Source organism: Stegastes partitus, unplaced genomic scaffold (genome assembly GCF_000690725.1).
Source record: "Stegastes partitus isolate 25-593 unplaced genomic scaffold, Stegastes_partitus-1.0.2 Scaffold102, whole genome shotgun sequence".
NCBI lineage: Eukaryota > Metazoa > Chordata > Actinopteri > Pomacentridae > Stegastes > Stegastes partitus.
Genome location: NW_007577833.1, coordinates 41,157 through 62,695, shown reverse-complemented (window position 1 = coordinate 62,695; position 21,539 = coordinate 41,157). Strand labels below are relative to the sequence as shown.

Sequence of the window (21,539 nt, the reverse complement as noted above, 5' to 3'; positions counted from 1 at the left end):
CCTGCAGCCCCCATGCCAAATATGAATTTCATAATGTGTATTTACTGTCTGGCTGAATGTAACTGTAGCTTGATGAAAAAAAAAATATAAATACAGTGATTTCCAAGATCTGTCAATTCTTCATATATTTAATGAAGGAACAGCAGCACTGTAAAACGCACCAAAATGTGTACTTGGCATAATTATTACTAATTTGCTGTGAGTAGCACAACAGACTTCCAAAACCAATCTGGTTGGTATTTAAAATTGGAATGTTGACTTTCTCCAGGGACATACGAAGCAGCACTTTCTCTCACAGTAGGATTGCCTGATTGGCACCTCCTGTCTTTTGCTGGCGGTTCAGTACTTTCTGCACAAGTTGTTTCTAAGCCTTCTATCTGCCAATGAGAAAGCGTACCAAATTTAAAAGAGCATGCTCTCACTCCCATTTTGAAAAATATGATGATTTAAATCTGCTATGGCCACATGCTTCTACTAACCACACTGATATCAGTGTTACATCCACTGCCATAGCTGTGATTCACCAGTCACACAGTAGTCATTAGATCCGTTTCAAAGTGCTGCTTAGTGAAGTATCAAAAGCCTGCTGCTTCATTTATGATTCAGAATTCCATATAGAGACAGAAGATGTGATTTTAAAATACTGACTACTGTACTCCAAGGATAGAAGAATATTCATTGTAAAATAACTTTTCATACTTTATCCACCATGTCAAAGAGATTTCCCAGTCCCATATGCTTTATGTTTTGTGCCCCTGTAAAAAATCCATTTGACTAATCAGAGCGCTGCTAATCAGAGCTGCATGTATTTCCATGAGTGTTTGTTAATCAGCATTAGCATGCCTCTGTAATCTGCCCACAGTCTTTGACATTGTGCTGACAGAGGCATAGTGCTAAGAATAGAGTGGCAGGGAACAATAGAGCTGAACTTTGATGGTCAGTAATGACGCGTGAAAGGCAAGCAAATCACATGGCTCCTCTGTGCTATGTAGTCATTGCGGTGATGGAAAACTGTGATCTGTGTCTCAGCTGTAACAGCAAAGCTACTCTGTGGTAGGTCCATCTGTTGACTCCACGAATGTACGCATGGCAAAGTGCAGAAGGCGCTGAGGCACAAGATGGCTAGACCATTAGGGCCTTCGTGCTGTGCACTATTGTTACAGTATACAGGTGTATCAACATGCTGTCCAGCTATAGCAGTTTTTCATAGTGTTTCTCTCATGTGTAACTCTATGGTAATACAGAAAAGTCATGGTAGGAAGTTAAAACAACATTTTCACTCTCTTAGTCATGCCTGTATGCTCACAAATGACATCAACTGCTCACCCAGATTGAGCCCTGCGATGTCAGAGTACGACCCGAGGCTACTGGAACGTGTGAAACTGTAACGAGAAACAATGTTTTGCCATGATTAATGCATGATGTTTCCCTACTTCCACACTCAGCCTCTAGGTCAGTGTGTGCGTGTTTGCGTGTGTGTGTATGTGTGTCTAGTAACATTGACACTGTGTCGAATTACAGGTAGTATTTAATGACACAAGTCTCCTCTTAGATAGCATGAAGCACTATTCGTACCTTTGTGTGGATACCTAAATACAATAGATCAAATCAGTGTTGTGAATTGTCATCAAACAAAAAAAAGCAGATGTTTAATCTGATATCTATTGTGATGTTTGAATTTAAAATGAATGGATGAACAAACAACCACAACAAGCTCTTTGTGAGTTATTAGATGTAAACATCATTATTATGTTTAAAATTCACACTCCTTCACTCCTTAAAGCTCATAATAATGATATATAAATAACCATAGACTGTAAGATGGCTATAGCCACAATTACACCACCCAGTGGTTTGTGGACCCTTTTTAAAACCTCGTTTGGAATTTTACTATTGCTATCGTGGTTTTTTTGAAATGGGATGTGACGAATGAGGGGTGGATCAGACTGACAAACTTGTGGACACTATGCATGTGCATATGGCAGCAACTCACAAGGTAGCCAAGACCTAAAGCATACCCTGCTTTATTGTTTATTTTTGCTGTAAATGGGACCATATTTACAAAATTCACATCATGCCTCAAGTGATTGAGACCATAAACGTATTTGGAAAATATTTACTGAGATAATAAATCAGGTGAGAAGTCAGGTTATTTTCTCACATGCTGGCTACACAATTGGACTTCTTTGTGCAGCCAGCATAGTCGCCCTCTGCTGGCCATTTGACAGAATACAGGTTCAAGCCACTTCCGTGCTGGACTTGTTTTTCAGATCCTGAAGCTACTTTTGTCATCTATAGATATAAGAAAAATGTAAGGGTTAGAAAAAAATAAATAAATAAGACAACTGATGCTGTATGATTGTGAATACAACCTCAACATATTCTTAATAATATTGCAACCCATGTACTTGTAATAAAGTATTGTATTTCCTGATACTACAGGTGTTGATAAATCGGTGGTATCAGTGCATGTACCTAAAGCTAATAACTGATGCTTAAGTTAAAACCAGTACAGTGATATGATCCAATATTGAAAGACATCAAGACTGTTGTTACATCAGTCAATCTGTGCTCACTGCAGACTGTTTCACTCTCATCAGTGAACTATACCCATCAAAGAGGCATATGCAGCAACCAGGCTTGTCCCCTCTTTACAATTTTTAGAAGAAAAAATTAAAAGGCAATTTTGCTTTTATTTCTTGAAAAAAAAAAAGAATAGACTGTATTTTATTTATATTTACTTGAATAACTAGCAGCAGAGACCCACACTTCGTCAGTATGGCCTGACAGTTTGAAGTTGGTAAGAATGCATCTGTGCATTTGTTTAGAGCAACATTGCGTATATTAGGGAAAATTTGCAAAGGATTTTAGTCTCACTTTGTCTTTGTTTAAAACTTTTTGTATCCCATAGTTTTAGAGGACACTTGACAGCACAAATTGTAGTAAATATTAAATACCGAGTTTGTGATTGTTTAATAATGCAAGTAGAATGAGTTAATAGTGTATTATTATCTATGATTTATCAGTTCCTCATCATTTATAATACATAAGGACATAATTAGTGAGGATAATGCACAAAAAATTAAACATGCACATTAATGTCTACAGTAACATTGGGTTCTTTTATTGGCTTAATTAGCTTGGATTCTGACAACGTATTAAATCTTTAATGCTTTTTCTCTTTAGTTTTCACAAAAGCGGCACACAAAATATTAAGCGAGCCAATTACTGTCACTGAATAGCAGTCATAGCACAGTATAGCGCAATACAAAAGATGCAGCTGTGTCAAGTTCTGAAATAAAATGTTTGTGATTAAAATGTAATAGTTTTATTGTTGCACTGAGTAAAATGACGTAATAGATAGGACATATGAGCAGTTTCTTTTCAGCACTGCTGTTTTTTAGTGTTTATCTTTTTTACGTGCAATTCTTTGAAGTCCAATATTTGTGATTGAGTCATAGTTGATGAAATTCAAAAGAAACCTACAATTTTTGACTGCTTATCTCTTTGCCACTGATAGCAATGTTTGAATTTACTGCTTTATCTACTCAACAAATGAGTGGTAGAAGAAGAGGACTATTCTAATAACTGCTTACCTGCAAGCCTGTCTTGGATAAATAGAAACCTTTTTTGCAAATTACTTCTATTTTCAAAGTTATTGAAAAAGTTGTCTTAATGCACATGTTAATGTCTCCAGAATGCCTCAGTCATGCTGCTTTCAGCATCATAGCTTTGATTCCACAGTGTTCCATGCATGCGATGATATTTTGATGGCTTCACATGATGGAGAGTGCTTCTTGATCTAAGTGCTGCCTTTGATATAACTGATCCCGCGATACTGATGAATGGACTGATTGCAGTGAGTTGGTTTTGTAAGCAGGTACACGGCTTGAGTGGTTTGCATCCTGTTAGTTAAATGAGAACCTTTCTGTACTGGTCCACCAATGTGGGTTTTTGCCAATTATTCAGAGAGCTGGGCGTCTGATGGTGGATATATACGGCAGATATGTTGCAGGTGTTTTATAGCAGCTACAGTATGTTTAGCCACAGATCAACATATCGTAGTAATGGTGAAAAGTTATGCTGTTCACCAGCAAGACACTACACTAGAAACTAAATCTCAATGTGAAGTTTTATGTCATCTCTAAAAGATACACTTGCTTTTCGTCATACAACCATTCAAGATGACAAATTTGATTAAAGCTTTATGACCTCGGGATGAAAAGGGAAGGCTGGAGATGCCAAGATAATAGTTCTTTTTAAACCCTGTAAGATAGTTCAGCTGATTCAAGGCTTGCTACATTGCATAACAGTAGTCAATGAAATATACTCAGCTTTGAAAGTTGGGAATTTTAGTCTTACTGTTTCCCCTCAGGTTACATTTTACATCCGGCATTGGCAGGTTTCCCACTGTTTCACAGCAGTATGACCTCAATGACACCATGGGAAGCTGGAAGTGCTGCCTCCTCTGCACACTCTATATTCATTTTTGGTTGTGAAATAATAATCGGCCGATGCAGTGAATCAATTGGCTGATGCAAAATACCTGTATAAACATTCATTTGCATTCTGTCAAAAATAACTCAGCCTCCATTATTATTCCTGACCTGTTTAGTATTTAAGGCTCTAACTGTAGAATGCTGTGTTTATTGACATGCATTGCATGTTTCTGTAATGCTAATGACAATTGCTGTCTGTTGATGAAGATAAAGTGAACTATAATTGTTTCTATGAGAAATGGACACTAGCAAAACATATTTTTGTCCTTTCTCAGCAGTCGTTGAAATCTGTTCAGTTTTTAGGATACTCGACATGAACTTTATAATCATTTAAGCTGCTTGGCTACTGCTTATCAATCTCTGCCAGAATCCTTGCAGTATTGTCTTGTCTTGGTCTTATAGTATGTTCTTAGTGCAGCGAGTGCAGTTGTCAAAGCCCTCCTGCAGTCTCCTGGATCATTTTTTAAGATCAGGCATTTTCTCACTTAATTAAAGGCTTTATATGCTCTCACTTTCTTCAGATGTACTTATAGGATGGTTACATTCCTCTATTACTCAGAGCAGCTCAGACTTACAATAGAGAAGACATTTATTCAGACTCAGAACCAATAATACCCTTTCCACATTTCAAATGATCTAAATCCATTCCAGCTTCTACAGAAAACAGTGCTGCTTCTTGAAGGGATCTTCGACTTTTGACTTTTATTGACTTGTAATAGCAGCGGAGCTGTTAATTTGAAGAATATCTTGGAGCAGACATGAAATGCTTACTCCTCTATCTCAGTAGGCACATACAGTTTATTTTACCCCCTGTATTTATTTCTCACCTCGTAGGGGCCCAGCAGAGAAAGCCATATGTGCAGAACAATGAGTGTAGTATTGCTAATGGCGCAGGCTATGAGAAGAACACAGATGGTTGTGTTTACTATTGACATTGTGTTTGCTGTATTTTGATCCAGTTTTCCCACAAGGTTTCCACTCAACTCTGACTGCATCCTTTGTGATGGTTTACACCGTGGCCAGTACTTTCAGTTTGCTTGACAGTTGCACCTCCAGAACTGACAGGTGTGGTTTTGGCCTACGTCCACTAAAAAACTCAAGGGTTTTCTTGCGTGTTGGCTCCTCAGTAAACGAGAAACATATGGTGGGAGGATTCTTTTGTTTTTTGATTTGTAGAGATGTCTTCTTTGTTGGATGTACCCGAGCGCTCTTAGTTAGTGCAGTTCGCCACCACTCAAATATCCACTTTGTACGTTAGCAGTGATCCATAGAGGTCATGTATTGTCTTTGTTGTGTTTGTGAACATTGACAGAAAGTTTAAAGGTCTTGTACACACACTTGACACCACGTTAGGGAACAAATGCTTTAGGGATTGATAACCTTTGGCTGGTGCATGGTGGTGGATAGTCAGTGTATGTTTAGCAGATGAGAAGTGCTGCCTGTGAGCTGTGATTTGTTGTCATGGTATCTGCCTTTGTGTGTGTGTGTGTTCCTGTACGTCATGTCCTGCTTTTTAGATTGTCTGCCTGTGTGCTTGTATTTTTGTGGCTGCTAAACTTGGTCATCATCACCCTCAGCCTTGCCTGTACCTTGCAGTCCTATCACCTCCCTCTAACCTGTAGGCAGTAACCACGAGGAGACAGCGACACACTAGGGCACAAGACGGACCTCAACCTCCAAGCACAGCCACAATCCTGACCATGAGTGTCTTCCTCTGCTGCGGCACTGGCAAAATGAGCACAAAGTGACAACAAACAACCTCCAAGCCTTATTCACAACATGAGCATCAATATTCAAGGGCTGACAGCTGGTGCCTTCCCCTTTAGCATTAGCAACAGCTAAGGTAACAGCTCTGGCAGCTTGGACAGTAGCACAGCCCCAGTGTGCGTGTGTGTGTGTGTGTGTGTGTGTGTGTGTGTGCGTGTGCGTGTGTGTGTAACTTGGCCTGCCAGTCCCTGCGGGAGGACCAGCAAAGGAGTTGTGTTACACTCCCTGACAGGCCTTATACATGTTTCATCTGCTGCTCTCAGAACAGAAGCCCCCTTTGTTATCTAATCTAGCCCTCTTCTGCCCAGTCTAAGAGACTGAGTTTACTGCCACAAGACTGCTCTTCACAGTCTGTCAGCCAGCCACTGAACTGATACATATCCACCAGCAGCTGAGGAGCAGCAGAAGGACTTCGTCAGGCCTAAGATATCTGCTATCAGGACTTCTCAGCCGGTCTTTTAATCCGTTGGCTGGCATTCAGAGAGGACTTTAAATAAACAAGAAGACCTGAAGGGTTTGTGTGAGGTCCAGCATTGATTGTCCAGGATCAACATTGTGCCTGTTCCAAACTTTCCTGCAGCTAAATACCCTTAAAGCCGCAAAACTGCAATTCTTGCACCCAAAAAGAAGAGCTTCAGGCGTTGTGTTCACACAGAAAGGAGTCATGAGCGACACTCTTAGACCTCCTTCGCTCCAGGTGAGTGTGCCACAAGACGCTCCTGCATACTCAGATGGAGGATGCCACGCCGTGTCAGATGGCTCTGTGCGATCCAGCTCCTCAACTCCAACTCTCCGCCGCAAGCGTTTCAAGATGCGGCGCATGAGGAACGTGCCCAGCGAGAGGGACGTCGAAAGAGGGCGACTGACCGCCGGTCGCCTCACGGTCCGATCCCGCTCAAGCTCAAAGGAGTACCTCCAGTTGCCTTCTATTGAGATCACTCCATCCAGCGATGAAGATGCCCCTTCCTCCTGGTCGAGGTGCTCCACGCCCAGTGCGTCTCCCCGCCGTAAGCGTTTCCTGTTGAGGAAGTGGCTGAAAGTCAGGGAGAAGAAGGAACAAGTCAGTGAAAGCAGGTTGGTATTGGCCCGCTCTACTCACCTCTCCCCATTCCCCTCTTCTCCCCACATCTTCCCTAATACCTACATGCTGCTTCAAAGCTCCTGCTACCTGCACTAATGTAGTGTATCACTAACTTAAAGGAGTTAAGGTTTTAGCATGGCGTTCTAGAACACAGAACATTTGGACGTCCGTTTAGCTTAAAATTGGAGTTTGGTACTTGTTCAGCAGCAAACAGCTTAGTCATCACATGCATTTTAATACAAACAATCTTGTGTTTCATTTTTAGGGTAAAAATGTTAAAAAGACGTTTTTGTGTTGCACTTTTATGCATAGTTTTCTGTTCTGTGGCATGTGGTGCAGCTAATTGATTCCAGCGTTGAAGAAGACTCAGTCTTGTGTATTGTATTGATTGCTGGCAGCTAGTATCTCATTGACACTGATCAAGGAATGCAAGTTAACCCATATAATTAATGCATGCTAGAGTACACAGGTTAGATTTAGGTTAAACTTATCAGAAATGCAATGATTACACTCTTTAGCTGCTAAAATAGTAACTCATTGCAGATGTTGTCGCAAATGTTACACCACAGAGTGGAGTCACCAGACTGCAGACCTCTGCCCACAGGTCACCCAGATTAACCAGCTGTGTCCTCCTGAGTGCATCAATACACACAGTAGAGATTATATGTTTGATTCAAAGGTCTCAAAAGATACTGTAGGTTCATTTACTGAAAACTTAGAAGGTTGGCCTTACAGCAGTACTGAAGAAAGGTCAGGAGGTTTACAAAATCAATAGGCAGGGGTGTGAGATACACTGACTTCTGAGAGACAGCAGGCATCATGATGGTGCCACTTGAGGAAAGGGTCAATAAAGTACATTGACCCTTGCAAATTTAAAGTGTTTAAAAAACTGAGGTAAACTGAACTTCCTCACACTCATGTATTCATGGAAAACTGAAATGCTGATTTTAGAAGGAGTGCTGTGTTTCAGGTTGCCAGTTATGTAATTCTCACACATCTTTATCATTTCACCACATAATCCTTAGCTTCTGTTAGACGGTGAGCGCGAGCATTCAGTCACTTCCCACATTACCTGTTGACGATGTTAGGAAAGGTGTAAATTAGATGTGAAATATTCTGCTGTTTTTTCATATAAGTGAGGACATGTCACTTGGCATCAGCGATCGATCATTGCAGAGGTTGAGTGAAAAGACAACAAGACAGTCAAGGTTACAATGCAAGCTTGATTACATCCAGTGCATTTCACGTTCCAGGCTTTAGTAAATTGGTCCAAGATGTGTGTTGAGATTTCGTAAATAATGCCTGAACTTTTTCAAATCTCTATAAATTGTTTAAAATTTTGCAGATTAACCTAGTTCAGCTTGTTTCATGGTACACCAAATGAACATTATTAGTCAATGAGCAAGCCATAACGCTCAGTACTTTTATTAATTAATTATTTGAATTCAAATTTGAATGGGCATTTCCCTTTATTTATGTATATATATGAGATATTGTCTCCTCACAAACTTAGAAAAGTGGAGGACAAGAATCCTGGTACTTGCTTCCCCTTGTCTTTTGTCCTCTTTCTTTGCGGTGTTGTAAGAAACCAGTTATCACAGGTAACAGATGGCAGACAGGAACAGGTTCATTCTTCACTCCATCAGTGTCTTATCTTTGTGTGAATCGAAGACATCTCTCCTGAGGCATAAAAGCATAACCGCAACAGCTTCCCTGAGTGTGAAATATTGTCATTATCCAGCACATCTTGAGTGAAGCTCTATCTCCCCCTCAAGGTGTAAAATGAACTCAGTTTAGTACTGTACTGTATTGTAACAAGCACTTTATTTATTTATTTATTTTACTGGCTTAAAGGTTTGCGACATTGACATAAATAATCCAGATCTTCATGTTTACTTAATTATTGCTGAAGCAGAACCAGCAGACTGTAAAGTTGGGAGAACAGAATGTTTGCTGTTCATGTTTTCTATTAAGTCAGCGCTGCTGCCCACATCTACTGCCTCATGGGCATTTTGTGTGTGTGCTTACTTTTTTATTTTTTCAGGAGTGTTAGATTTTTTGACAACCTGATGTTTAATAGAAGGTTTTTCCATAATAGCACTGTTGCAAAGATGGCAGCCTCTGGCTACCTTATTTAGTCGGGCCATTTTACATGAATACACATTGGCTTTGGTGTTATAAACATGCTGAGTGCAGAGTATGAGCATGTACACAGAAAACCAACATACAGGACTGTCTTCGCTGATGATGTTGGAAATAATGCAGTTTTTGTCGTTACAACCTGCAGCTACATTTGCCCTGTAGTTACAACAATGCTGGACGTAAACAACTTTCAAAAACAGCATTTTTGTTTGTTCATTCAATGTATTACCATGGATGGCAATGTTGGTCAGCGCTTTAGTCCAGATTGAAATATGTCAACAACTATAGGATAAATTACCATGAAATTATTCTTGATGCTTTGACAATGAGTCTTGTTGGCTTTCATTACCTGATGGCTTTTCTTTTAGTGCCACCATGAAATATCTTAACAACTATTTTGGATGGACTCCTATGAAATCGATATTATTGTCGCTCTCAGGTTCCTAAAGGATGATTCTGTTTTTTTAACCTATGCCCTATTTTCCTACATTTTTGAGTGTAAATGATCTATGTGGACAAAAATCTTTAGCGTTGGCCTAAAATTGAGTGAGACCTGCAAAATTGTTGCAATGTAATCACACAGGGTATCTGTAAGTGGTTGTTTGAGTGATTATTGTTGTTTGTCCTCCTGCCATGCTTTTGTGTGCACTGATTTCAGGCCAACAAAATAACTCAAGCCAATAACATAACCTCCACTCTTGAAACAGTGTTTTTCTTCAGGGAAAATCTTTTGGCAGAACTGGTTAGCACAGCAGTCTATAAAGCCCTGTCCCCTCAGAACCAGAAGGTCATTGATTTGAATCTGCAGGTCGGCTGGGCAATTTCTGTGTGGAGTTTGTATGTCCAGTTGCTCTTGCCTCCTTCCACAGTCCAAAGACATGCACGATAGGTTAATTGGTAATTCTAAAACGGTCGTGGATTTGAGTGTGAGCGTGCATGGTTGTTGCCTGCCTTTCACCCACTGTCAGCTGCAGTTCAGTGTGCCTCATCGATTTGTAAAACAACTACCCACAATTCCAGTGTGTCCCCAAAGGAAGTCTGTGAAAGTTTGGTCAAGTGTGGCCAAAAACGTGCAAACAAACCATAATTTGTTCTTGTTTTGTTTTTATTTTTTAATCTTTTGGGAAAATGGCGAGCTAAGCTGTCTGTACTCTGACTCTGTGAACTCTGCTCTTCCCACTACCTTTCACTCGCGTTTACACCATTGTCTGCCTGCAACAACTTCTCCTAAAACAAGACTCCAGATTTTTTTTTTAAATAAACCATGTTTCAAAAATTAAAAGCTCCAGAAGTTAGAGTTGAGCAATTCAGCAATAAATAAATAAATAAATAAAAAGTTGAAAGAATTGTTTTCAAAGTTTTTATTGTATGACTGAGTCTGGACTGTCACATTGTTCTAAAGCCAGATTGTTCTGTGTCTAGACAATGTAGACCTTAAATATGATCTCGCTGTTGCAGTTTTGTCCACTCCTACAGGAAGTGCCTGGACATTTATCCACCAGGAGTGACACGTGTGAGCACTTTCATCCTTTGAATTTGCCTTTTTACTACCTGTGGACTTTGTTTTCGACTGGTTAAAGTTTCTTAAAGAATGACTTGTTTTAATGACAGTTTTGCAATTAATTGTTGAAGAAGCAAGAAACCATATTGTCCCTAACTGCACCATAAAAGTTAACAGTTAAAAGTTAAAGTTACAACCTGCAGTTACATGGTCAGTGGTTGGGATGATGCCAAGTCTGTACTGCAGTTAAAAAGAGAATTATTGACTACAGGGTCGGTGGATAGAAGAGGAAAAAACTCAGTTTTCATGTAGATAATATAGAATTATCTTCTCAGCCTATATAATACAGTAGTCTACACTGTTCCATTGGTCTTGCAGATTAAGCAGATGTTGGATGATTGTGCTTCATGTAATCTCTGGTTCACACACAAGTGTAACTGCATTGACTGCTTGACACAAACTACTGAAGAGAAGCCGAAAGATCAGATCCTACAAAACTGACAAAGTGAGCTCAGGATTATAACATTTATGTTGAATTTATTCAAGTGCTTCGACTGAAAATGGTGTCTGTAAAATTAAAGAATTCCTAAGGTGACTGGAAGACCTAAAGGGTTGAATAGAACCCAGAGGATTTGCAGCTTTTTGTTTGAATGTAGGGGCTTAATGAAACATAGGGGAAAGTATTTGCCCAAGTATTATTTAAATAGGCAGCCTTTTTGGATTTTGTTTATTTAACTGCAAACACATATGCAAAAGTTTGTAGCAAATTAGGTGCCTGTTTTGAAGAGAGCCTTTCTTTTGTTTGAATAATGTTCCTCATGCCTCAGTCATGCCGTGTGCCATCATATTGTTTTTATTGTGGGTTCTGTTTGTTCTACATACCATGTATCACATAAATACATTTAAAATTTGGGGCTTTATTATGCTGCAATAGCATTAAGTCAGAATAAAGCACAAGGAATGTAACACAAATCATATTGTTAGTGCTACTTTAAAATATAATTTGTAATTTGTTTTGTGTCTGCAAACATGCACACAAAATAACGTGGATTTGCTTTCTGGTCAACACGGTGCACTGACAAATACTTACACAGGCTTTGTGGTTTGAAACCGGCTGTAAATACCCAGTTAATATACAAACACAGCTGAGGTTATATAGTTAATCAGAGGCTTGTTGCCTCATGATGGCACCTGCTGCTGTGTGGACAATATTAACATGGCCTTGTCTTCAAGGAAGCATTTAAAAATCAAGTAGAGTTTTCATAAAGATTTAGCTGAGAGATTTTGAGCTTGATGCAGAACATCAGTTCTGCTGGATTACTTTTAAGATATACCATTGGTTATTAAAAGATGAATTGATGTAAAGTGCTGTTAGATGCTTTGTTTCTGTTTCAGAGATGATTTGAAATACGTTATGGAATGAATTTTCCTGATACAGCCTCTGCTTTCGGTCACTGAAGTGGAAAATGATTAGATTTTCCCCTCCGATTGCTATAAATCCATAAAGCTTTTGTGATCAAGGATAGAATCATGGGAACATCTCTGCAATTTTGATTTTAATCTTTAATCTCACCTCAAAGTGGAGCCTTGGTAACGCAGTCTTTGTCCAACCCAAGTTTTCCTAATTATCAGTATTCTTTGCCAGTTTGTCACGTCAGTTCCTGTGTCATCTTAATCTTGTCATTCTAGTCTGGTTCCTGTGTTACCGTCTGTGGAGCAGAAATGTGTCAACTGTAGATGTGTACATGTGCGCCTTTGTGTGTTGGTGTATGTGTGAGATTGTGTGTCTGAGAACAGTATAGCCTGAGGACACAGTGGAATCTGTTGTTTTGCTGCCTGATAAAAGCAGAGCTATTTTGAGGAAATGGTGTGGTGTTTCTCCCCCAGCTTCAGTGCTTCCACTTTGTCCAAGCAGTTAAATATTTCACACAGCAAACCTCACATGTAGCCACATACAAAAAACAACAATTTGAACATGTTATTGTGGACCAGAGGAAATTGTGGTAGTGGTTTCAGAGCGGTAGGAGATAATAATGGTTTCAGCAATTTAAACCTGCAATGAGGAACTTTTGCTTCCACCTTCAGGCAGTGAGTGTAACTACAAAAACACTGTCTAAATATGGCTTTAAGTTAATCGCTTTCTGTTTCAGACTGTAATCCATCCCTAATTGCTGAATTTACTCCTTATTTGGAGCATTACAAACTTTTCCAGGATGGTTTCTATTTTTTTTCCCACCATATCCTCCACCATATTCCCGGCTCCTGGATCCTACTCCATCTCTGTCACACCCTCGCCTCCTCAGCTCTGGAAAATCAATCATCGCTGGTTCACGTAAAATGCATCGCTACCTGTGCGCCAGCACGGAAATGTCGCCACAGACACCAGATTTAAAACTCCAGTGTGCTGTGAAATGCTCAGTGCTGATGGGCATTGCGTGAACTAGTTTGGCAAGAGCTTGAATATAACGGATGCTCATTTATATATAACAGTCCTGCTCTCTAGCTTTAACTTTCATGTTGATCATAAAATGATTATGATAAATATGCAACGCTAACACAGTATGGTCATGGATCAGAGCAGGTGACACCATCCGTCATCCTAAAAGTTATAACATTCTTTTCCTCTGCCTGAGGTAACTCTTAATGTTAGTGCTTCTGATTCTACTGCAGACTTAATAAATTCTTATCGTGTACAATATATTTTACACCTATGACAGTCATGTATTTAAAGGTCACGTTGATAGATAATGAGAGGCTTTGAAATATGCAAATACAAACAAGATTTGCATCATATTTGATCAAAGATAAGTAGGTTGGATTCTGAGAGCATAGAGTAGCAGTGTTCTCCCTGAGGATGTTTTGCATTTTGTGAAGGGAAAAAAAATATCACAAATGTCTTTTTTCACGTTTGTAACGTTTTAATGTGTGATGTTGGTGGTTGTCAGTGCAAACACTGTCTAAAAATTGACAGTATTTAGTTACGTCCTTCCTATCATGTTCAAAGCGCATATTGCATCAATTGTGTATGAGTAATAAATTATTCAGTTGGGACCAATGACATGTCAACTTGCTCTAAAGGACGAGGATACCAGTGCAAACATTTGCAGAAACCAGAATAAATGCATCTGACTTCACAGCTTGCAGAAACATTGTGTCTACAGCAGAGGCATGAGCAAAGATAAGAGGGAGTGCAGTGAACCTGGTGTTTCAAAAATGATCCTTCGAGTGTCAAACAATCTGTTAGCACTAAGGTACTGGCAAAAGCTGGCTGTGTCCTTCTTTACAAGGATAAGAAGCTTCTTTATGAATAGTAATGCTTGCAGTAGTTTGTTCAGTGGTGTGGTGCATAGCTGGATATGTTATGTAATATTGTTTAGGGTGTCTGTACTTCAGATAAGTACAGATAAGCTGATATTGAGTAGAACAGGGCTCCTCAAAATCTAAACCTCAGTCCACATCCGGACCAAACAGCAGTTCAGACCCATCCCATACCTCGTTTTATGAATACATTATGTTATGAAGTGTAAGGTTTTCTATTTCAAAGGAAGTTTTCTATTGGTCAATAGACTGTGAGCGACGCTGACTTTACAGTGTAGCTGGAGATCAGCCACAGTGATCCCGTTCCCAGATGAATTTGGTTTTAGCATGGCTTATTTCCCGGTTGTTGACATCATTGTAGGGCAACATTAACTGCTGGAGAGAAAGTTGTGGGTTGTTTGCTGACGAATTCAGGCAGTGATGTTGCACCTGGCTATAGGCTCCTAAATCCTGGATACAAAATGTCTCACTTTCTCTAGTATCCAATTTTTGCAATTAATGTAGATGCAGCTGTAAGAAAATGTTTCAGGTTGAAACAAATGGATGAACTATTTGAGTCCTGTCCGCTTCGGTTTCATGCTGCTCCAATCACAAGAGATGTGACATTTACGGTGCAATCACACAATTCAGGGGTCACACTGATGTAGCTGATTGCAGGCAAACGGTGCCATTTCCACCACTCGGCTCAGACGTATTCTTCTTGATGTCTGCAATGTGAATGTTGCCCATAAACTTTGTTAGTTGATTAAAGGTTATTTTGTCATTGTGAATCATTTCTGATCCTTGACCTTGAATGAAAAAAGTGTGTGGCCTTTATAACGACATAAGATTTGAAGACTTAAATTTAACTGAATAGAACGGAGCGTCTAACCGCAGGAATAACTAATTAACTTTGAAAACTATTTTCAGTGTGTCTACATTGTACCAAAATAATCTCCACCTCCCAAAATGTGCATTTTTCATTCGTTCCAGCATCCCCTCCAGCCTTGTACACCCCATAGCTGCAGTAGGAAATGGATCAAGGCATCCTGCAGAGTGTGAATTAATGAAGACCTTTCCCAACAGACTGGCTTTATTCTTAAATGTCAAAGTGTGGATGGGAATAACAGCAGCATCTTAAAATAGGGAAATCATCCCGTGGAAAAAAAAGTGACAGCCAAGCCTCTGTGATACCACAACACATATTAAATCATAGCAAGTAGATAACAAATATCTAAACTTGAACTTCTGCATTATTTTTTTGATGGCATTGATAACCAGATCTCTTCCAAAGATTTCTGGCTGCTGAACTACTGTCTACTATCAATGTCTCTTTCTCTAGTTATATATTCAATTACACATCTGCAACCCTCTTGCTTATTATCAGAAGTCTTATCTTTTGAATAGTCAATGTCATATAGCCCCCTCTAGTGTTATTACTGGATGTGTGCATGCACAGGACAGGATTTAAACTACTATCAAATGGAGCAAGTTGACATTTTCTTTGTGTACTGACAGTTGCTATATATAGTTGACACTTAATTTGCAGTATTTTTGACAGCTGGTGTCAGTCCCAGCAGCAGTACACTCACAGCAGTAAGACAAGAACGCTGACATTTTTGCCCTGCTGTTCCAGACATAATGTACTTCATTAATTGCCATGACTGAACTGTTACTGCAATAGTGTTGATCTAAATTGTGCTTTTTTTTTTTTTTAGTGTACTTCTAGGGGCAAATAAACCAAAGCAGTTCATACAGTGAAATTTGAGAAAAGTGCAGATTCTTGAAGTCATTAACAAGTATTTTTAGACAATAAGAAAAACCTTATCAGCACTTTCTCATTTACATTACAGTTTGTTAGGACACCTTCCTAATTGTCAACCTGATTTTTCTTCACCGTGCAGCAGCCAGCAAAGCAGCCAGCAGAGCAGCCAGCAGAGCAGCCATGAGGATGACAGCACTCGCTTCTTGACTCCATTAATCCGAGAGGAGAGGTGAGTAATGTGTGTTTCTGTATGTTTGCTTCTGTGTGGCTCTTTCTCTTTTTTTCCCAGTTAATTCAATAATAAAACTTGAACTTAGAAACCAAAACAAAGTTCTGGTTTGTTGGAGAGAGAAAAAACACAAATGAAAATCATAAAATTCAATGTAGGCAGTTATTTTACTATAATTGCTGTGCAAAGACAATTCAAGTTAAAACCAGGACACCAGTTTTTATGTTTAGTCCGCTTGGTCACATATAGATTCATCCAAAGGCGGAGAAACAAAAAGTCAATTTCTTTCCTACAATTTCTGATTACAGTGTATAGTATGTCCACTTTTTTGCATGCATTCTCCACTAGAGGGCACCGTCTGTTCTTCCTAGTAGTCATGGTCACATGCAACTTGAGTCAACATACATGATTTGTCCTAGAATACACACATATCATGACAATGGACATACATGGACCATTTGAGGCGTCTACTAACATGTAAATGATGTTTATGATGTAGCAGTCATTACCACGAAAGACTATTGAGGACTGTTGGCAGTCAGCTATACAAACCCATTTTTAGTCTAACGAGGCCCTTTTCCCTTTGTCTTTCTATTTAGCAGCCATGTAAAAGCGGTCATATGTAACTACTTCTACAGTGAGCAGTGTCCCTGCTTCTCAGGAGCTCAGTTTAAGTGGAGAGATGGGCAGTATCATTAGCAGTTCATCACCTTAGGAGATGCTGCAGTTGTCACAGCAGCACTGCTGACAGGCCGAGACATTAAATCAGTAACTGAACCCGGTGTGTAGGTATGTGAATGCGTGCTTATGGAGAATGTGTGTGTCCAGTGGGCTGAGATGTGATATTCCAGTTTTTCCAGCAAATTTTACCATGAAGTAAAGCAGCAGGGCCAGAGGAAATCTCAGGGAGGGAGCTGTTACCTACCCGGTGATGAAAATGTATTAAAAAAGAAAAACGACCTGGTTTATGGAAGTTTGCATTTGCGGCAGAAATTGTATGAACAGCAAGTCACTGAGAAGAGCGATGCAAGTATAAATATAGCACTGATGCAAGAGCATCTTTTTGCTTGTGCTGCAGCCTTATTTTCAGAAAAAGGGAAGCTAAGGCATTGTCTCTGATGCTACCTGTGTTTTGTGTTTGATTTCCAGCAAAGTTTTATGCCATTTAGCAACTGACTTGGCAGAAAGAAAAGAAAGATGTTACTGAGATAAATACACCGCACATATAGTACATGAAGTCAGGTGATTCTGACTAAAAATGTTTGCAAGTTGCTTTGACGGAGCACTGCAAAAACACTAACAGATTGCTGGACTACAAAGTAGTGCACACCAAATCTCAGCCAAATTCAACACCTTTCAGCTTGGCAACGTTTCCTACGAGACAGCTTAGAAATATGCCACATTCCTTCCTCTGCTCTGGCTAATTTCATGCTTTTTGTGATGCAAATTTAGTTCTTTTTTTGCATAACATAACGTAGTCTACTCAGAAACAGAATGCAATCTAGTGAATGTTCCCAGACTTAATAGTCACTGGCTGCACAGAGAAGGAACTGCTGCAGATTTGATCATTTCAGAGAAGTTAAATATATCCAAACATGATGTAAGAGAAAATTCTGAGCAGAAAACTTGTAGGAATCCTCCTCGTCTAGCCTCATAATAACCACCCACTTAGCTGTCTTTGCCTTTAGCTCTGTCTACCAGAGCTGTACACTACACCTCCACTCTTTCTCCCTTCCCTGCACTCTTCTCTATGTTTCTCTTCCTGGCTCTCCCTCCCGCACACTCTTCTCGCTCAGTGTCTCCACGTCCTCGAATTAGGAACAGTACCTGTCAAACCTATGGGATTTTCTGCTGCTCTTCTGTTTGCTGTGTTGGTGATAGCTAGTGAGGGGCGTCTGCAGCAGCTGCAGGGAGAGCAGCGTTCTGTAGCCGGCTTTAGAGGGCACGGAATGTCATGTCTCCTCTGCAGGTAAAAAAAAACAGCTGCATTTCTGCCTGAAGGCTGCACTGCTTCCTCTCCCAAACTCCACCTGTGTCTCCGTCTCCGTCTCCATGTCCGTCAGCCTTGCTTTGCTCGCACTGCGTCTGTCTGTTTGTCCAGTGTGCTGCTTGTGCTGCGTGCAGCTGCATCTTGTTGATTTTTAGCTGCCTCTGCCAGATTATCAGGGCATCCGTGGAGAGAAACTGATCAGATTCGGAGGATGTCATGAGGACAAGTTTGCTCATTTCCTGTCATTGTCATATTTCTGCATCTGATGCGTCTGCTAAGTTCGACTCCTCCACTTTAACTGCGGAAAGCGTTATGTAATATGTGACTTTGCAAAGTGAGTGTAATATGACTCATCTGTAAAGATGACGCAGCACATGATTGTGAGTTGTGAATCGAGATCGTACACTGTGAGATGCAACGTCATGTCACAGGGTCAATTTATAGTGTAGCGTTATATATTTATATAACTACTGTGAAATCTCAATATTTCACCCTAGGTTGGCTGTGAAAGTCATGTGACACTTTACCCCTTCCATCCTAGCAAGTGTTAGTGGTATATTAGCAGCTATAATAACACTACAGTGTAGTGGTACATACATATATATAACATATAAGCCCTCCTATTAAGTTTCTATAACTGGATTATTAACTATTAATGAATGAATTAATAAACACAGTATAACCTTTTTATATATTTAATGCTAAATAAATATACACATGAACAAATCCTACAGGTATTATGAAAACATGATCATCTGTTCTTATGCTTTTTAATAAATCATATCTAGATTCTGTTCAATGTCAGACTGTTTATATTGTTCGTATAATTACAAATATGATGTTATTAGAACCATTCATTCTTAACACTAGAAATGGATGCTTGGATGCAACAATAAACCCTCAAAAGTGTTGTTATTACCATTGAACTACATGATATGATATAGTGTGTTTTCAATCATGTATTAATTGTTTATATACAATGAATGGCTGAATTCTCTTTTCTCCTCTCTGTGCAGGTCTGACAGTGCAGCGGACAAAATCAGGTAAGTCTGTTTTTTGACTTTCTCCTGTTTTACCCATAGAAGTGTGCCCATGCATCATATGCTACCGACCTTATGCATATAGTTAAGGGTACAGTGGGACTGGCCTTGCTGTCACCCCATTTGCCCCGGGCCCGCCCACCCCACATGTGACACAGATTCATGGCTTTGTCCGCCAACCAAGGTGTCTGAATGCGCTTTACATTTGAGAGAGGCCAGCTCTGAATACAGTTGCAAGCCATGGAATGCCATTGTTTGCTTTTATTGGACAAACAAAATCAGACACAAACAGGGCTTTGTGAGTTGGACACCACTGTGGGGCTTTTAGTCTTTAGCCAGCCAACCGGTGGCAGGTCAGCACTGTGGACACACACTGTGGGCACACACACATAATTCTTCAGGGTGTGAAAGCTGCGCTGTCCCAAGAGACACGGTGCCAGTCCGAAAGCAAAAAGGTTCAAGGCGTAAGCTGAAAAGGTGAGTGAGATGAGCATTGTTGTGCTGAAGTCTGTGAGGTGCTGCATGAGAGAAATGTTTGAACGAGGAATTGTATGAATCGCTGGTTCTCAATGAATAACTTGGTAGAAGAGAACTTGACAATGCATGGGTTTAGTACTTTAGTTTATACATTATTTACATAACATTTATGGCAATTTCCTAATGTGGGGATCAGTCCATGTTGCATAATCTGCACTGAAACTGTATCAGTTTTTAAAGGCTTCTCTGACTCCTGCTTTGTATTTTTTACATCTTGTCTTTTGTGACTGGCACTGCAGATTTATAATAGGATTGAATAAGGAATTAAAGCTTTGTAGAAATGGGGGTTTGCATGTTTTTACTTTGTGAAAAGCGATAATGACAGCTTGCTATGAGGCCATAACAATGAGATCTCTTTGCTTTTTGGTGTGTGTGTCTGTGTGTGTGTCTGTGTGTTTACGTGTACTATGCTTGCAGTGATCAGTCAGAAAAAGCAGTGTTTGTGCAGCACATTTTCTGAGCTGAGTGGACACTGTTATTTTGGTGCATTTGTGTGTGTGCGCTCTGGTATGTGTGTGTCTGGTTTGGTATGCTTTGAGTGGTCAGTCATGCAAGTTGGGTGACTAGCAGACCAGTCTAGGGTGAAACCACTAGGAGTCTCTGTACTCCAGTATTTAGTGCAATATCCTTCAAGCCAGTAGCCTTTGGAGGGGAACTGATGGAAATCACCTTTTTTTTTTTTTTTTAAATTCTACTTGTTTCAGTCTCTTGTTGAATCTCACTGCTGCAGAATGAAAACACAGGAATCCCAGAAAGTCAGAAAAGGTGTTTTAATTTAGATGAATAGGTGGCACAGTTGTAGAAACTGTTCTGATAAACACTGAGTATAATCTAATATTATTCATTTGGCAGAGTCAACCATTAGACCAGGGCTGAACAATTTGGGGAAAATTTTAATTTTTCTGATTGATATTGCAATTTGATTTGCAGTCAAGCTTTTCAAGCTTTCGTTCAATATTGGTGCGTAGTAGATTTAAAACATGTGATGTAGCATTAACACAGGAGATACATTTAAAAGCATGCTTGTCATACAAGGAGGATGGCATGCATCTGTAAAAGCATTGACAAAACAATGTAAAACCAGCACCAGATGTGTTGCATAAATCTCTTTGTGATTTGCTAATTGCATTGTTTTAAATCACAGTTTTGATCAAATACTGATTAATTGTTCAGTCTTATGACTGAGTGATTCTGCTTTTTTGTTTCGGAGTGTTTAAAGTGTTGTCTCCACTTACCTACCTGTACATTTTCTGAAATAATTCCTAGGTTGCATACATTTTGCTTTGGGTTGCACAAACAACACAAACAGAGCTTTAATCATATTGGGTAAGTGAAAATAGGAAAATACAGAGAATGCATGATGGCGAATGTTTACTCCCTGATATTAGAACACAGATTTGTTTAGTTAGCCACCCACAAAAAATGAGGTGCAAAACAAACAGTTTTCTGATGACAAATCAGATCAAATCAGTCTGATGTTATTGTACTGATAATACTTGAATATATTAGAGATGAGCATCTACAAGCCAGATAATGTTATATCATCCTTGTCTTACCTCTGCCTAACCAGATCCTTTATACAATGTTTTGTTTCTGTATCCCCGTAGCCCCACTGCAACTATTTCCTAAGTAGTCTCGAGTCACAAAAACTGCACAATAATCGATGCTCACTTCTAAGAGCAACTGTAAAT

General features: G+C 39.6%; 1 long non-coding RNA gene across 1 annotated transcript in view; it reads left to right on the top strand.

The window, feature by feature from the left end:
* Nucleotides 1–21,539, top strand: part of LOC103354276 (uncharacterized) — a 45,518-nt gene that overhangs the window by 8,348 nt on the left and 15,631 nt on the right. Inside the window, exons 2-3 of the long non-coding RNA XR_520039.1 lie at nucleotides 16,192–16,281; nucleotides 19,288–19,314. This is a non-coding gene — a long non-coding RNA (uncharacterized LOC103354276). The remainder of the gene's footprint in view (nucleotides 1–16,191; nucleotides 16,282–19,287; nucleotides 19,315–21,539) is intronic.